Source organism: Microtus ochrogaster, unplaced genomic scaffold (genome assembly GCF_000317375.1).
Source record: "Microtus ochrogaster isolate Prairie Vole_2 unplaced genomic scaffold, MicOch1.0 UNK19, whole genome shotgun sequence".
NCBI classification, from domain to species: Eukaryota; Metazoa; Chordata; class Mammalia; order Rodentia; family Cricetidae; genus Microtus; species Microtus ochrogaster.
Window position 1 is genome coordinate 4250456 of NW_004949117.1, and position 19822 is coordinate 4270277.

Below are 19822 nucleotides of genomic sequence, written 5' to 3' on the forward strand. Positions count from 1 at the left end.
AGGTGAACATCCAAACTGGCTAGGCTCCCGCAAAGCCAGCACATTACGTAGGATCAAAACCCCGTGCCATTGTCCTTAGCTTCTGAGAACCTTCCTTCATCTTTTTGCATCATTTAACCACAGGTTAACTATTCTGTTTTAGGTCAGAACCCACATTTATTGTTTTTCAGTTCCCAGACTGGAGTTTTAATTTTGTCCTTATTTATAGAAACACAATTTGTTAACTTCATGTGCTTGTCCTTGTTTTTTATTTTAACTCTACTGTGTATTTATTACTTTTTATTAGCATATTTTCCCCCATCTGTTTTTGAGGGGGTGGAGACCATAACGGAAATACCTATAGTCTCATTACCATATGGCTAAACATCACCTTGGGCTAGACTTTCAAAAGTAAAACTTCTCGTTCAAAAAAACGATTGCATTTACAATTTGAATTTCTCACCAAATAACATGCTCCTTTATGCCTTCCTTCTCACTGTGACAGAGTGCGTCCTGCCCCATACTTTGGGCCATGGCATATATTATAGCTTGAAGAAAAAAAATCTTCCTTGCTGGCTAAATTTACTTTGCCGCATGACTAAAGACACTGAGGAGGCCATCATTTGTATTTCCATTTGTGTTTGCTCTCTAGTTGCCTCCCTATGCGCTTCCTAAAGACTAACATTCTCCCAAACGTCTCTCCTTTCTTTCTCTGGATGTGTGAGTGATATGTAACAATTTATGATAATGCTATTATCATATTCTATACTATACTCATATAGTCCATGTCCTATGCTGTCTTAACAATTGGTAAGAGGTAAGCAATAACACCATTGACATCTTGTAAGGGTAGGCTATACCTTACAAAGAGAAGTTGAGTAATTTGAAAACTATGGCCAAGGTCACATAACTCTGAAGTTCACAAACCAAGTGATCAGCTAGTGCCAAATACTACCCTGTATTCTGAAGTCACCCGTAAAGCTGATTGTAAATGTTCATTATAAATATGATTTTTAAACAAAGATAGGCATTTTAAATAAAGGCCAAATTCTCTTAAACACACCCACACACTCATACTCACACACACACACACACACACACACACACACACACACACACACACACACACATCTCAAAATTAGCTCTCCCCAGCAGAGAGAACTTTATTGTCCTAGAACTTGTAGGGAGGTACAGCTGTGAGCTTCTTCCAAGCTGCAGCAAATCTTATTTTTAAAATATAATGGTCAATTGGTACTATCCACGAAGGAGGATAGATTCGTTGTTTTTTGTAAAGGATCCCAAAATGCAAATTCCAATGTCTACACATATCTTTATCTAGCAGAAAGAGCTGTCAAGCACACCTAAAATTCCCTGAATTCTCTGAATTCAGAAAGAGAACGTGGACAGTGCGGTGTACTAAGAAGGCTGTTCCCCCCAAAAAACCTTGAGCAATACTGACAGTGAAAAAGCCTGTGTTTTCACCCGTCTCTTCTCCATAAAAGACTTTTCTTTTTTTTAACTTGCCCAATAAATATTTATTGGAGATGTTGCTTATAAAAAGAACATACCAGGTGTCAGGTTATAGTGGCTTCAAGGGACGGGTGAAAGGTGTGGTCCTTTGGTGCCGGCACTAGCTTCCATTGTCATAATTAGCAAATTGTTAGCTTGGGAGCCCAAAATTTAAATAGAACATTATCTTTCCTGTGATGATCCCTGCCCCTGTCTTTGAAGAGACTCAGAGTCTGACCATTGGCAGGCATTAGTTAGACCATTTGTCTCAACCTTTTTCAACTGCATAATCTTTTTTGCCTCAAAGAATCTACAATATGTCTTTCATGTGTAAAGAAAATTCTTACTCAACCTGTAAAAAACCTAGCAGATGGCGCAGTAATTTGTATATCCATGCATGCATACAGGATACGTTCTCAGAGAATGAAGCAGATTCATGTTAGACCTATTTAAATATTTCATTATATTTAATTTTAATTCATTTATTCATAGTTTTAACCTCTGTAAGTACAACTGTTATTTAAATTAATAGGCAGGTAAACGGCATCAACAAAACTGCAGCATTTAATGTTTAAGATAACTGACATGCATGAAGTCATTGTATTAAAATATTGGTTTTCCTATTGTTTCCACAGATGGTGCCAGTAATTAATATTATGCTATTTTTTTCATCAGCGGGACTTCCTGTTGACAAAAATTCACATGATATAAAATAAACTATTATATTATACTACCCAGTTATATGATGTATAGTTTATATATTTATTGGTGATAATAGGTTTGTCATGTTCAAAATATGTTATATTCTCAATGGTCAATGAATTATTAAACTTAATAAGACAGGCAGTGGGGTACACTCACAAAAACATTAACTGCACAGTTGATCATAGATGTGTAACAAATCTGTAGCACGGCCATCTGGCTTCCTAGAACGGTGTCTAGATGATCAAAGGTATTGAGAAATAAAACAACGTACCCCTTTTTTTAAAAGTCCTTGTGAAGGAAGTGTCTGTCCCGAGTGGCCAATAGATGTGTTCTTTATTATTTCAGAAATGCAGGGAGATCTCAGAAGCACTGCTATGTATGAGCACCTAATCTTAAAATGTAGGATTAAAACCTGACTTTTTATACTGACCACCCCCACTTAACATATGTCCTCAGTAAGGAGGAAGAAGAGCAGTTCCACAGCATCCATCTGGGTAAGCCACTCGACAGGACCCCTGTCCCAGTCCTTGGGGGTGCTCCTCACTTTAACTAGCACCCCAACAGAGGGTAAAGAAGTAGAAAATCAATACACATAAATTTCTCCTGCACCTTTCAGACAGATAAAACTGCAACATGGTAGTTCAATTTTGAAGCCTTTTACTCATTCCTTTCTGAAGGCTATAAAGACACTCTTTAAATATACCCGGTTCTCAAAACCATGAACTACTGCACAGAGCATGCTTCATCAGTAAACAATGCCTCCAAACAAAGAGATCCCAAAGGGAATAAAAGGCTCTATATCTTCCTAGACTTCACTTTCTGATAGTGTTGGTCGGTGTCCCTGTGAGACACTCCCAATCTGTGATTGAGTTGTCCCCATTTTTTCCTATCCATTAGTCCTTGTTCTTGCTGTAGAAACTTTCCCATTTGCCTTCAAGATTCAATGGCCGCCTTCCCATAAACTCTTTGGAGGGGAACTTGAAAGACGGCAGTCTTTCATGTTAGTGGGTGTCACCATTTTAAGTCCATCCCTTCCCACTTCCATCCTGTAGTCTAAACACAATTCTGCATACCACCAGGCTGTCGCAGGCTAATTGCAAGACCTCGGAAGAAACAGAGCTGAGGACACAAGCGAATTGAGTAAGGTGGAATGGCACATTTTCATTTAAAATTAAAGAGCTTGGTATCTACAGATCTCTGTTCCTGAACTCCCAGGCTGTGGTGAAGTTCTGTAAGCCAACAGTAAAACAAGGCTTGATCACTGTGTCTGCAGATAAGTGATTGAAGATGTTGTATTCACACTGGGCTTGGCTATCCTAGGGCTTGCTCCCTTTTTTTCTTAAATTTTTTTTATGGTCATCGGGGAAAAACCTAACTTCACATTCATGCTAAATTCCTGTACAGACAGCAACATATTAATCTTCTGGAAAAATCGGGATTGTAAAAATTACAATAAGAAATCTTGTCCTGAGCTTTGGTCTCTTTCATTACTACTAAATTGGGTCCCTGGCTTTCTTGGTTTTGGAAAAAAGGCAAATGTTATTAGTTCCTTAAATCCTCTAATATGAGTCAAATTTCTGGTACGGGTGTTAACGTTCACATTGCATTTCAACCCTAGAAAACTTTGAGGAAGAAAAATGATTTCAAAATTAATATACAACCCTCATGAAATCTGATCACCTCCTTGAATGTTAAAAACAAAACTATCAAGAGATAATTTATTAAAATTACTTTCATAACTTTTTATTTTTACATATGTTACATGCATCGAATAACAATTCCATTTGTAAATCAATACAATGACTATCGATGATACTTAAAATGTTTATACTTGTCAGTCATATTTGGTAATGCAAAAGTCTTTCAAATCAAGGAAATGAAATAACATAAATCCTACAAGCATCTTTTTATTTCTTTTGTTGTTGTTTGTTTTTTTTGTTTGTTTGTTTTGGTTTTGGTTTTTAGAGACAGGGTTTCTCTGTAGCTTTGAAGCCTGTCTGTCCTGGAACTTGCTCTTGTAAACCAGGCTGGCTTCGAAGGCACAGATACCTGCCTGCCTCTGCCTCCCAAGGGCTGTGAATAAAGGGGTACACCACCACTGCCCAACTGTATTTTTTTTTTGAAATTGGGTCAATCTTGATCTGGGTTAAAAAAATTTAAATTAATAAGTATATTCTTCTAATTTAATATTCATTCTTAAATAATTTTTAGCTTTTGATAATGTATAATTGCTTTTCTTTTGGAATGATAAAATTCTGTATCAACAGGCAATGTAGGAAAGAAAGAAATTGTTTTCGTTTAAGGTTCTGAGCAACAGTCCTCACTGGAAGATATGGCAGTGGAACACAAAGTTGAAGCTCCCATTTTTAACCACACACAGAAAACAAAGATGGTAGGAACTGGAAGCAGGCTAAGGCTGTACAGTCTCAGAGCCTGTTTTCAGTGATACACTTCCCCACCAAGGCTCCACACCCCAATACAGCACCACTACATGGAGAAAAAGAATTCAAATTCCTGAGTCTATGGTGATATTGCTCAAACCACCACAGGCCTCTCTATGACCCCACAGGCTCATAGCTTTAATTAAATGCCAAATAATACATTTAGTTCTACTTCAAAATCTCCCATAGATTTCAACAGTCCCAACACTATTCAATAGTCCAAAGACAAAAATGTCCTTTGAGACTCAAGACAATTCCTTAACTGTCACCTCCTATAAAATCAAACAGCAAATTACATGCTTCCAAGACACATTGGCAGGGACTATACATTTCCTTTCCAAATGGGGAAAATGGAAACAGAATTAGGATGTACTGGGCCAAAGCAAAACCAAAATCCAACAGGCAAATACCAAATTGTTCAGATCCATATTTGGTGACTGCCACTGTGGTTTCAGGAGGCTTAAAGAGCCCCACCTACCACCTTTCCTGCCTGCAGCATGCATCTCTCTCTCGAGCTGTTCCTTCTCCGGGAATGCAGTTCTTCTTGCAGATGTCTCATGACTCTGGAATCTTCAAACTCTTGGGCTCCCTACTGCAATGCCAGTTTTACCTTAACAGTTTCATGCAAAGGCCCAGCAGGGGCTCCCCCTGCCTCCCTTTGCCTGGCAGTGGTGACTCCCTGAAATCATGGAGGAACAACCCACAGACCCCTCACTCTTTGAAGCCTCTGAAGCCGACACCGTGGACATAATGCTGACAACTTGAGACCACGTCCTCCATCCTCCCCCCAAGCTCCTGAATCATATTAGCAGGCGCTTTTGTTTGTTGAAGCAACTGCTTTCTAGGAGCAGGAAACCCCTGAAGTTCTCTCCTTTCACAAGTTGGAAGCATATCTGGGTAGGATCCTGTCTCCAGGGCACCCTTTCCAACGTTCCAATGAAGAAGAAGCGGCATTAAAGTTACTAATCTTCTTAACTTTTTCATCTTCTCTTTAAGCGCATGTCTTAGTTATAATGTTAAGTTTTATACTATTCTTTTCCTTTTCAAACTTTATATCTGCATATCTTCCTGCCCTACTTGCTCCTTTTCACTGTGAACCTGCATAAGAGGAAGCAGTATCACAGGCTCAATATTAAACTGTCTTGCAGTCTCTTCTGCCAAAGAAATTATCCCATTGTATTTTAATTTAGTTCAGTTTAATTCAAGGATGTTCTTAGGTAGAAAAGTTCCTTGCCAAAAATATTGCATCAATGGTCTCTAGCCTAGTTGTTTATCCAGTCTGTGCTAACCTCTGAAGCATCTAGATCCTGAGCTCTACCCTCATCAGCACTAGGGTCTTCCAGACCCCTTTTAGAGTGGTCCATTAAGATTTCCATTCAACTGCCTTTCTAGTCCAAACTTCCAAACTCTTCCACACTCCCAGAATAGCAAAAGTAGATTTTTCACAGACACAACCCGCCTCTGACACCAACGATGCAGCCACTTTTGTGGCTGTGATAAAACATTAGGACTGAAAGCAAACCTACAGACGAGTTTATTTTGGCTGATGGTTCCTGAGGCATAAGAGTCTATTATGGCAGGGAGGTAGTGCTTGATTTGACGTCTGTTAACAGAGGACAACTTAAGTACTAAAGAAGGATGAATAAAATGGAAAGGGAAAAGGAAAGAGGGAGGACGGAGAAAGAGGGAGGATGAAGGGAAGGGAAGAAGAGAAGTGATAAAATACAGTGTGTAAAACATGAAAACAGAATTGATCAACAACTTTTTCCTTGCCTGATAATAATGCCCTGTCAATAAATGTGTAAGAAGTGTGATTTCGGTTCAAATGCAACATTGCAAATTATTAGTCATACTTGTCATGTGATTTTTCTCCCCACTGACCCCTAACTTGACTTTTCACTAATGACCTTACTTTGAAAATCATGACGCCCTTCCTTGTGTTTGATCTTTCCTTACTCTATTAGAGGTGAAAAACATAAAACGGGATTTGCCTTCCACAAATTTATGATCAGAAATACTTGTGTTTCAAAAAGTTCTTCCAAGAAATAGCAGATTTTAATGATTAGATTATTTGCATTGCGATAATGACAACATCTAATATTTTTATTCAGAACAGAATAACATAATATTGCCATTTCTCTTGACAGTTTAGTTTTTTCTAAGAACTCTATTTTGGGTTTATATTTAGTTGGATTATCTGTTTCTATGAAGGGCTCTCAGTTTGAGACAATACAATACCTTTGGAGCCGGTTCTGTTGGCGTCTTCACACACTGAGTGTCTAAGCATTTGCCTCGTCTTCAACCCATGTCCTCTGAAAAAAGGATCTTCACTAACCCCACATCAGACAGAGGTCTGATCTCCAAAATATACAAAGAACTCATGAAATTGGACACCAAAAGATCACATAATCCAATAAAAAAATGAAATACAGACCGAAACAGAGAACTTTCAACAGAGGAATATAAAATGGCTGAAAGACACTTAAGCAAATGTTCAACATCCTTAGTCATCAGAGAAATGCAAATCAAAACAGCTCTGAGTTTCAATCTTATACCTGTGAGAATTGCCAAGATCAAAAACACTGATGACAACTTATGTCGGAGAGGTAGTGGGGTAAAAGGAACACTTCTGCATTGCTGGTGGGAATTCAATCTAGTACACACTGACCTTTGGATGTCAGTGTGGCAATTTCTCAGAAAATTAGGGTGCAACGTTCCTCAAGACCAGTAATACCACTTTTGGGCATATATCCAAAGGATGCTCAATCATGCCACAAGGACGTGTGCTCAACTATCTTCATAGCAGCATTGTTTGTCATAGCCAGAACCTGGAAACAACCTAACTGCCCCTCGACTGAAGAATGGATAAGGAAAACGTGATACATTTACACAATGGAGTACTACACAGCAGAAAAAGATAATGACATCTTGAATTATGCAGGAAAATGAATGGAGCTAGAAAATATTATTTTGAGTGATGTAACCCAGACACAGAAAGACAATTATCACATGTACTCACTCATAAGTGGTTTTTAAACATATAGCAAAGAAAACTAGCCTACAAACCACAATCTCAGAGAACTTAGACGACAATGAGGACACTAAGAGAGACTTACATAGATCAAATCTATATGGGAAGTAGAAAAAAGACTTTGTGTCTTCTAAGGTGCTTATCTATTCATTTAACTCAGTGGGGTACCTGTAGACTGCTAAAAAGGACGTAGAACAACCACCCTATCCTTTAGCTTTCTCCCAAGCTACTGAGAACAACCTCATTTTGTGAATTAGCCCAATTATAAGTCCTCTCTCTCTCTCTCTCTCTCTCTCTCTCTCTCTCTCTCTCTCTCTCTCCCTCTCATTTCTGGCACACTCTGATTTGTAATGAATCCTTTTATCGCAAAGAGCACGTTTGTGTTCTCCCTGCTTTAAAAGGCACACACGAATTGGAATTCACAAACCCCTAGCCTTAGAAGGCTGTACTCAGGCTGCGTCTTCTCTGTTGGCATGTTTGTTGTGTTGTGGTTGTTATGCCTTTTTTAAAAAAAAATAAACATAATGTTTTACAAAAAGAGATTTCTTTCAGGTAATATTTTGTACATTGTGCTGGCTTGAGGTTTAGGAAGAAGGATGTAGATGATTTCCTGAACAATCATTCTTCAGGAACAGAAGCTGCAGCATCCTTACCTACAGTGTCTGGGGAATGGCACTGACTGGGTCCTGCTAGGGAAGGAAGAGAAAAAAGGAGTGGCCATAGCCTCTGGCTGGGCTGCCTGGGTAGTGAGGGTGAACAGTCCTACACACCTCATCTTTAAAGCAGTGGACGGAGGGACAAGATGCCTATCAGTGGTAGAGTGCTCAAAGAGCATGCTCAAAAAGTTTGATTCTCAGCAATTAAATAAGGATGATAACTGCGATGATGATGAAGATGCATCTACCAGCCTGGCAATCACCCTGATAATTCTTTCAAATTATCCATAAATACCTTAAGTTCTACTTCACTTCAGAAAGCTAAAGTATATCCAGTCTCTAACCTTAAAGAGTAAGCCATTAAATAAGGAATCCTCTCCAGTGATTCCATGATTAGAAAGAAGGATTCTAATATTTTTGCCATAATAAATAGTCATTTACATTTAGTTATTAAAAGCACCTTGCACATTGAAACATAAGACCCTGAATACAAACAACAAAATAATTTCCTAAGCTAAAGGCATTTTCAGAACCTTCTTGCAACGTCCATCATGAACTTGAAGAAGGAAAAAACTTAGATACAACAAATCATTATACCTATTATATATACAAATACAATGTACATTACACATATCCATACATATATGTAAATTAATGTAGAAGTGAAGCTGTCTAGGGGAACAAGGGGGACTAATGGGAGGGGGCTGATGAGGAAAGAGAAGTCATGGAGGCATGGAGAAAATATGTCTAATGAGTAAGATATACCTGTATAAAAACTTAAAAAAATAAATATTTTTGGATTCATTCATTTTATTTTCCATGTGTGAGTGTTTTGCCTGTGTGAACGTGCACTGTATACATGCCTGGAACACATGGAGTTCAGAAGAGTGCATAGAATTTCATAGAACTAGACTGATTGGGGGGTGTTAGCCCCATAAATAAATAATCAAGCTTCAAACAATACAAAGCCATCAAAGAAAAGAAACCAAAGGAAGGAGCTGCCAAGGGAGAGCTCCACAAGACCTAGAAAACAAGGTGTAGTGCCACCCGCTGAAACAAATGTGTCTCCAAAAGCAGCTTCCCGCAATATCTACTAAAACTCGGGTGTCTGCTGAAATATCTGATGAGCATACTTCTGCAATTACCAGCGTGCTCCTTTCCCTTGAGATCGGTCATGGTAACTGATACATAGTAATAATCGGTTATTCTGAGTCAAAATAACTGGTGTTAGTCCTCCACAGTTCTAGGTAAGGAGTGGCCAGGGAACCCTGAACCGTTCGTTATTCAGACTTTATGTTAATGAGCAAACAGACATGATGGCAGGAAGAAATGTAGGTACGTGCTGTCTTACTCAGGTAAATACTTAGAGTTCCTTTTTAGACTGAACTGACTGTGGTCATGTAATAAGAAACAGCAACAACAACATACCTTTTAGGAGAACTCACCTTGAAGATGACTGGAGTAGGGATGTAACTCCTTTGTCGTAGACAGCGGATTGCTGAAGGGCGGGGTCAACAGCAAGGAAATTATGACGAAGACACTCCAAGTATGTCATTTTATTCAGGGTCTTATATGCCAATGCACAGGTACTTTAAGTACATAAATGCAAATGATTATTTAATATGGCTAAAATATTAGAAAACCTTCTTTCTGATGATGGGTTCCCTGGAGAGGATTCCTTATTTAATGACTGATTCTTTAGGCTTAGAAACTAGGTGTTTCTGAAGGAACTAGTTAGTCTTCCTCTTACTTGCATGCTTCTTCTCTCAGACAATAGCAAACATATGCTTCATATTTGTTAGTGAAAGTTAAAACTGCAGCACAGAGACTAGCAGTGGAGGAGAACGAATCGTTTTCGAAAGAAGATAAAAACCACACAGATAAAGCAAAGCCATTAGCAAGTACATCACTGTAGCACACGGTATTGTCTAAAACTGGCTACAGACACAGCTCCAGTATCAGGGCAAGTGATACGGCTCAGCAGGTAAGGGGACTAGTTGCCAAGGTTGGCTACCTGAGCCCAATCCCAGGGATCCACAGGGTAGAAACAAAGAACTGACTTCTGAAAGTTGTCCTCTGACCTCCACGCCATGTGGCACATACAATACATGAGTACGCTAAAAAAGAAAAATTGTAAAAGAAATAAGGAAATAAATGAATCCAATATCAAGTCTTTCCCGCACACTCTCTCAGAACCTAGTAAGAAGTAAGAAATAAGAGAGGATGAGGTCAGCCGCAGGCATGGTGGATCCTGTAGTCCCATGCTGTCTCTGTGGGGTTCAGCCTCTCTTTCATGGTCTAGTTCTCCTTCAGTTCCCATTGCCGTTAAATACATTCTTTCCCTCCACCACTGAAGCGCTCCGCATGCGTATTCCAATGACCAGGGTAGCACAGCTTCTGTCTGACTCTTCATGTCCAGAAGTTCAATAATGGAGCCCATTTGCCACTGAGTGGGGGAAGACTAGAATCTCTTGTGAGGCCACATGTCACTAGGGCAAGCAAAATTCCAGCTAAAGTGTGAACGAATAGGTAGCATGAACTAATGAGGCACGGACGAGGAGGAAGCCTTCAGACAACCTTACTCTCTGACCTTCAAATGAGGCCAAGCACAGTTGCAACGAAATGCTAGCATACACTCTCACACAAACGGCAGAGGTGCGAGCAAGATCACCATCAAGCTTTGAAAGACTTGTTGTGTGATGATAAATAACTATTACATGTTGGGAGCAGTGCGACTCCAGATCCTGAATTTCTTGTAATCCCCTGATCTGAGTGCCTACAGCTGCTCTGAGCATGAGACCTTCAGGAGTTCCTGATGGCAGGAGAGTGGTTTCTGGTGGGTTTGGCTGGGGCGTGGCTATCTCTCTATAATCTGCCCCTGAACACAATAAAGGGGACGTTCTTGGGGAATTCAAGGATAACCCGTGTCGCTGTGTCTCTGTGTGTTTGTGTATTTTAACCTCCAGCACCCTTGCCCGAAGCTCGTGAACTGGGTGCCAGCGCACAGCGCGTAGACCCTGGGGTAGGGTGCGCGGCAATTACAGTCATAAGAGACATTTGTCTGCTCAAGAGAGCTATGGATTTCCCCCAACACAGATGATAATGCCATAGCCCTGAACTACTATGCCATGTTTAAGAAACTTGGGCTTTGTGTAAGCCATTGTATCCGCACAATACTTAGCTAATAATGCGTGGGACAGAGTTTATTCTAGATGGGAATCATATGCTGAAAAATCAAGGCACGTGAATCTTCCATGATCCACTTCCAGTTGGGAGAACAAAGAGTCAATAAAAACAGAAAGATAACTACTCCATAAACCTGCACAGTATTCTTTCTCAATTTTGATAGTACGATTCAAGCATCATTTTTCCTAATCTTTTTTGCACAGTTATTCTTTATACAACCAAGTACTACTGTGTAACGTACTTTAAATCAATTTGTCACAAGTGGTGTTTAGGTGGCCTGCTACATGGTTTGGTGTGGCTAAGAGTGAAGCCAACACCATATAATAGCTGGCCCCGGAAGGAGAAATTTACCCAATTTGAATTAGTCCGTGTCATCCTTAATGCAGAGAAAATGAAGTTCTCTGATTGATTGATTGATCCTTTGTGTTGACCTCTAGGGGTCTTATCAGGTTTTTCACATGTTAGGAAAATTTTGATAGAGATGGGAAACCGGTTGGAGATGGGCCATGAAAAAGAGGCTAAGTCCAGAGAGAGGACACATGGAGCTGTGGGGACACTCATGCCTGCTCCTAACCTCATTACTGTTTGATCCAGTTAGATAGTCAAATAGTTCTCTTCTGCAACGATGTCAGCTGCCTTTCAGCAATGAACTCGAACAGGTCTTCATGGAAAAACTGTTCAATCATGAGTTATGGAGGAGGGTGCTGCTTGTTGGTTCCCAGCCACTTAGCCCCGAAATAATCACACAGAAGCTGTATTAATTAAATCTCTGTTCGGCCCATTAGCTCTAGCTTCTTATTGGTTAACTCTTACATATTTAATTTAACCTATCTCCATTAATCTGTGCATCACCACGAGGTTGTGGCCTACCAGCAAAGTTTTAGCACGTCTATCTATCTCTGGCAGCTGCTCTATGGCACTCCCTTACTCCACCTTTCTCCTCCCATGCTATAGGCCAAGCCAGTTCTTTATTAATTAACCAATGAAAGCAAGACATAGATTGAAGGACCTCCCACACCAATTAGTCATCTTGAGAAGAACACAGAATAGAAATATGAAGAGACTTTTGGCAAGTTTTCCAAAGATCAAACTACCTGGGGACATAGAGAAGTTGGACAAGAGATATTTCAGAGCCAGCATCTGAAAATGGATACGACACCACATTACTAGAAAATTCTAATAAAAGTACTGCTAATTTATAAATCATACATACAAAGAGCCAAAGAGAAGTGAAGCCATATTTTTAAAAATGAAGGAAAACAGCCTTTCTTCCCTGATATTAAGTGTGTTGCCATCTGTCTTACTATAACATGATAGTTCCATCTCTCTAATTTGCTTAAATATAAAAAATACACTGTAAAATTGTATTTTAAAGGAAATAAAGATTTTTAGACCCTAGACAGTGATAGTCACACCATAACAGATGTTTTTCCTTGTAGATATGTCAATAATAAATGAATTTTCTCACTAAAAGGATATTTTGTACTAACGTTAGAAAAAGAGGAAGCCATACGGAAAGTTTTCTGAGTTACTGAAGATTGCCTCAGAAAACTATAATCCAAATGGTGCAGAGACTCTCAAACATGTCAACGGTGCTGCTGCTGACCACAGGAATGACAAACTTCCCTTGGTTTGGATCAATAACAAGGAAGGAATCGGTCCGTTTTGTAAAACATAAGCTATAAAGTTAGCAGGTGATAGGAAGTTCGTGCAGTTCTGTTCCACTGTGGATTTCTATCATCACGGAGAACAGCTCCCACACCGGTGAAGGTAATAGAGAGATAGCTTCAGAAACTGGAGGCTAAGGTCGGTAAATCTAAAGAAAGATGACGTGAAGTGGAGTTGTAGTTGTGTGTCCAGAAGAGAAAGAACCCCAGTACTAATAATCTCTGTGGAATCTACAGGAGAAATGCCATAAAGTTTTCTACCATCACAGAGCTGGGAATGCAACTTGACAATATGTTGTGTGCTTAACATGCATGAAGCCCCAGAATGGATCCTCAGCATCCTCTGAGCTGTCAACAGACAAAACCCCTGTAAATCCTGTTTTAAAAATTCGAGCTGTAAAATTAGGCCCTAGCAACTTGGGTTTTGATTTATAGGCAGGTGCGTATTCTAGGGTTAGTGCTAAATTAGTTCAAAATCTTCAAGGGAAGAAAGCATTTGTGTGTGGTGGCAGATCCCTTTAATTTCACCACGCAGGACCTAGAGGCAGCTGGATCTCTGTGAGTTTGAAGCCAACTTGGACTGTGTAGGGAGTTCCAGGACAGCCATGGATATGTAGGGAGAGCCTGGCCTGAAAGAGGGGTTAGAGAGAGAGAGAGAGAGAGAGAGAGAGAGAGAGAGAGAGAGAGAGAGGATCATTCAAAGCCAGCAGAGGTTCATTAACAATAAATCCTGTACCAGCAGCAAAGGAATTTCTGTTTCTGCATAAATATCACAGAAAGAAGACACAAGTGCATTTAACCACTTTTATTTATGAATTATATGATGGGCATGCACAGATATGACAGCATGTAGATAATACTGAGCATACAACATAAAACTTTTCATACAAATTTTTTTTTTTTTTTGGTTTTTCGAGACAGGGTTTCTCTGTGGTTTTGGAGCCTGTCCTGGAACTAGCTCTTGTAGACCAGGCTGGTCTCAAACTCATAGAGATCCGCCTGCCTCTGCCTCCCGAGTGCTGGGATTAAAGGCATGCGCCACCACCACCCGGCTCATACAAATTTGTATGAAACAAAATGCCCCTACATTTATTATTGCATTGGGAGCTGGATGTACCCCTTAGACTACGTTTACACTCAAAAAAACCGTGAAAAGGGTCACCGCACTCCCTTGGTACTTTTCACGGCTCTTCTCTTCTGTCATGGAGTAGCTGAAGTCGCAGATTCGAAATGTACTAGCTCCAAGATGGAAAGACCATGGTATTTACTCCATCAGTTAGATAAGACATCTGATAGGACAAAGCAATAGCCTTCCAACTGAGTCACCGTACACTTCGGGGGATGTCTAGCAAATCAACTTGAATTCCACTTCCTAGTCAATTCATGGTGACTGCACTACTAATTTCACTTGCTTCTTCAAAAATGTTAAAAGTGTTTCAACCAAGCAATTGCTATTCAACTTTTTCCTTCATGTTGAATTCCTTTGGCAAGTGGAAAAGATAAAATAGGAGAATAGGCTTGTTATAATTGGTAAATAGTTCAACATGGCAAGCAAAGTAAGGAATTTAGTTGATTAACTATGAACATAGCAAGAAGTGATGGGGCACATGGTGCTCAAGAGGCTGAGGCAGGAGGATCATGACTTTGTGACCAGCCACGCTGGTCACAAATAAAATAAAACAAAGCAAAACAATAGTGAACACAAACCCAAATATCAGTCAATGTGCAAATGACCATAGGAAACTGATACACAGAGCCAGAGATGCAAATTTCTCTTGAAATTGCCTGGCATCCAGCCACGAGTGGGCTCCAGAGCGGGCAGCCCTTTCTGAAGGATTGCTGCACTAGTGTGCCTATTGCACAGACCAGGAGACTAAAGGGCAGAAAGCAAGACAGTTTGCCTGCCGCGTTCAGTGCCTATGTCCAGCAGTCGGACAACTATTCAAGAAGACGCAGACAGCCAGCACTAGTGTCCAGGTCACTAAAGCCAAACGTCAATGTAAGATCAATAATGGAAAGCACAAAGATCAACTAGAGTAAGGAACAAGGTCCAGATGTGGGGGGATGAAGGTAAAGGTGGAAAGAACTAACCTAAGTTTGCAAAATGAATTTTCTCATTAATCATTCCAAAGCATAAGAATTTCTACACAAACTATTTCATATAAAGATTCATTACTGGTAAGAAACGCAAACTTAAAATAAAAACTTATCATATAATACAAAATTATTTTTCTTTAATGAAAGCAATATGCTCCAAGACTTCCTCATAAGAGGAGTTTATCCAACCTCGCAGTGTATAAATAAGAGGCAGTCATGGGGTTCTTTTGTATTCGTAAAATGGGGTTGTAAGATGTTTACTTTCTTAGTGTCTGAAAGCTATGCAGTTCAAGCTACATGCATTTGGTTTTAAATTGTATTTATAAAATCAGCATTTCACTTCAGGAAAACACATGTCTATATTCCCATACTCCCAATCTGCCGTGGCATTGTTCGGTAAACGATGACCCCAAACTGGTGCCTAGTGGTTACAGTTTGGAACTTCCTTCCATTCCTGTGTGGGTGCAGACTTTCTGAGAGCCTTCACACTCAGCCTTTGCCTCATCCCATTCTGCAAACAAATGTGAAAATCACGTCTACAGCTCTCCTGACTTTTTCTTCTTCCTCAAGAATTTACCTCTGTTCCCTTTTGCCTTGCCTGGCTTTCCAGCATAAGGTTGGGGTTCTAGCCGAGCAAATGAAGACTTAACACTACTCAGATGCCTTCTCCGTTGAGACTCTGCCTTACTCTGACCCCACGATGTGGCTCTTTCTTCTCTATAAAAACTAAAATGGATCTTTCTGGAAAGAATGCATCACACAGTTTCTGATACCCATGACCCAGTTTTTAGTTCTCTCAACACAAGACAACACAAGACAGATAATTCTGTCTGTCTATGTTCTTCAATTTATTGTTCACAAAGATGATACATGTTCACAGTGATTATTTTGAATATACAAAGGACATATCTAAATGCCAGCTAGTTACGAGCTTTTCCCAGGAAGATTAAACAGAATTAATGATGGACAGAACGAGATAGTAGAAGAACACAAATTCTACAACATTTAAGATTAGCCAACATTATAAAGTTAGAACGTGAATTTTCATGAGACTGGAAAATTATTGCATTGTCTCTATTGTAATTAAATTACAAATTTTCTATTACCTATACAGGGATTTACACATGGTAGGTACTCATTAAATATGTTTATTTGTATTATAATTATTTTATTGTAATAAAGATTTTAAATTGAGAATCTATCTTGTGGTGGATTTATGTGTTTAAGATAATAATGGTTTTAGATGAGGTCATAAGACCAGGAGATTTCTGTGAAAGAAATCAGTTTATAATAATCTGAAGCAATAAAGCCTTAATAGTAGTAAGAGATAAAAATCAGTCATCAAAATAACACCATAATCCAAGAACTGAGACAGATCTCAGCAGTTGCCCCTCTGTCTCTGTCTGTCTCTTTGTGTGTGTGTGTGTGTGTGTCTACCTCTGACGTGTGTGGGTGTGCGCGCCTATGTCTGTGTGTGTGTGTGTGTGTACTCTCGTGAGTGTCTCTACATGTGAAGGGTGTTCACGATGAAGGGAAATATGTACATGAGTGGAGACTGAAAGCCAACTTCAGATGCAATTGTTTAGAAACCAGGCCCTGTTTTTGAGACAGCATTTCTCACTGGATGATAGACTTGCTATCATGCTAAGCTGGCTGACTAGGAAGTCCCTGGTGTGTTCCTGTCTCCATTTCCCTACCCCTTGGTTGGATTTTTAGGCACAGGCCACCAAGCCATCTCCACCCCCTCCATACACCTGAGTCTGGAGATCAAACTCCCTTTGCTGTGCTTTCAAGGTATAGCCAACTGAGCTATCTTCCCCACACATAAACAGACCATTCCTTTAATACGATCTTTATTAAATGGGAATCATATCTTTACAAATAAAAACACACTTTTGAAATAGCAAATGGAAACTCTTGTACAATACAGAATGTAATAATATTCAGACTTAAAAAGAAAAAAGGAAATGCCATCTTTTGTGACAACTTCACTGCGCATCAGTGCAGGGGACATCATGGCCAGGAAGTAATCTAGGAACAGCAAGACAAATGCGGTATGATTTCACATATTTACAGAATGCAAAAAAAATGATAAAAGTAAAATAGAATAATGAATAGAATAATGGCCTTCCAGGGGCTGTGTCAGCAATAGTGGGAGAAATTAAAGAATGCAAATTTGAGTTAAACGAAAGCAATACCTTCAAGAGGTTCGTTATACATCATGGTGACTTTAGTTAATAACAACATACTATGTACTTGGATATTCTGAAAAGAGAAGATGTTAAGTGTTCTCTTGTCTATAAAAAATATAAACACATTATCTTGGTTTAGCCATCCCAAAAACACACACCAAAAGTTCAATTTTTGAATTGTGAGAATAAATTTAATTGTTCCTTTATTTCTAATGCGACTATGGAGATAGCTATTTAAACATGTTCTTCGCTGAAACAAATGTGTATAATATATATATGTATATATATATATACATATATATATTTGATATTTCAGAAAATACATTTTTAATGGATATTTACGTTCTTTCTTATAGCAATATATTTTTGTCACCATTTAGGATATTAATTAAGATCCCTGGATTCTCAATCTTTGATCAACCATTGATTGATAATATATAAAAATATGAAGTATTAATTATATGCAAACATTTTTCTTGTCATTGCAAAACACAATATTCCAATCATTTATATGGCAGTTTCATTGAACTATATATATATATATATTGCAGCATCTGTAGATAGTTGAAAATATAAAAAAGGATGTGCAATGGGCCTGTGCAAATACTATGTCACTTTTATGAAGAATTTAGTTCTCCTCAGATTTTGGCATCCATGGGAATTAGGGTAGCAATCTCTGGCAAACACTGAGGGGTGACCAGGCTCCTATAGCACAATCTCTCATCCTAATGGCACCTGCTGCTTTGGAGTTTACAAATGGGAAACTAGAGGAGAGTACACAGGCAGAAAGCTCCAGAATACTGGAGATTTTCTTATGCAAAAACAACAATCAATACATTTTTACTCTTTTCATATCTTTCGTTTTAATTATAATAAGATTTAGTGTGGTTGTGTACTCTAATCCTAGCATTGCAAAGGTAGGGGTGGGTGGGCACCAGAGTTTTGGGCCAGTCTGGTCTACAGAGAGAGTTCCAGGACAGCTAGGGATACACAGAGAAACCCTGTCTCAAAGACAAAGGCAAACCAACAAACAAAAACAGATTTACATAAAACATAGAATTTATTTTAGAATATTTTGATGGTTAGTTTAAGTACTTAAAAGTTTACATACTTAAAACTCAGTTTTAAATTCTACCTAATGTTAGAGTTAGAAATATCTAATACATATAAGAAGTATATGCACACGCACGTATACACACAAACACATGCCTCAACGCCTCTTCTTCACCCAACCCTCTTCTTCTAGTATTTGTTCATATAAAATAATGCAATGATGCTAATTTCATGATGGTGCCAAAGCTTAATGTTTTCATGTTTAGGATCATGACAACTCTTTGAAATAGCTAGTATTTTCCCAATTATAACACATGAGGAAACTAGGCCCCATTATGAATGCCGTCAAGAGGATAAGTGATCAGTCAGGAACCAAGAGATGTCTTTGCTTTAGTCTGTTTCCTCAACAGTTCTGAAGAAAACACCTAAACGTCTCTCAGTTAGTAAAGGCTATAGCTAAAGTCTAGAGTGCTGAGGCTTGTTGTCAAGGGAGACGTTTATGATGAGGAATGATGCTAGTCTGAGTATTATCCCCCCTTGTAGGGAAGGTCTGGGAAGGGCGCTTACTTCTGTTTGCCTGTCTAAAGCACTGGTACTCTCTGAAGGCCTGTAATTCAACGTCTTAAACTCGTGATGCCTGTGAAATGCTCATAATCCCAACTACCTAATAGAACTTAATGATACGCCTTAGCTCATGATAACCACCAACTTGGAAAATACCTGTTAACTTTATAGAAGTGAACACTAGATTAATATAAAAGATTAATAAAGAGCCAAAACAATGCATTTTCTTAGAATCAACCAAACTGCTGTGATCTGACAGCAAACTGGTGTTGGGGAAAGCAGGCACATCGCATATTTTGGCAGTAGGGGACAAAACTTCCATCTCCCTTCAGTGCCCAGGGCAATATGGAGATAACAGAAGATTCTTGCTGACTTCCTTCCAATTGTTGGATGCCAGTATTGGGTGACCTGCAGTGATATCTTGTCAGAGAGCTCGAATGGGAAGCGATTATATAGGAGAGTCTGACTCAAATCTCAAAAGATGAAAGTCTATTGGAACCTTATCATAGGAAGCGCCTAGTCCAGGAGACTGAAGAGAGAAGGGAGCCGTGTTCAGGTGCTGCAGTTTCTCCAATACTGAGTGAGCAAAATCCTTGAAGTTACAGTAAAAATAAATAAGTAATAAATTGATGTGGGAATGATTTCTTATTAATAAAGAAACTGCCTAGGCCCATTTCATAGGCCAGCCCTTAAGTAGGCGGGGAAAACAGAACAGGATGCTGGGAGAAAGAAGCTGAGTCAG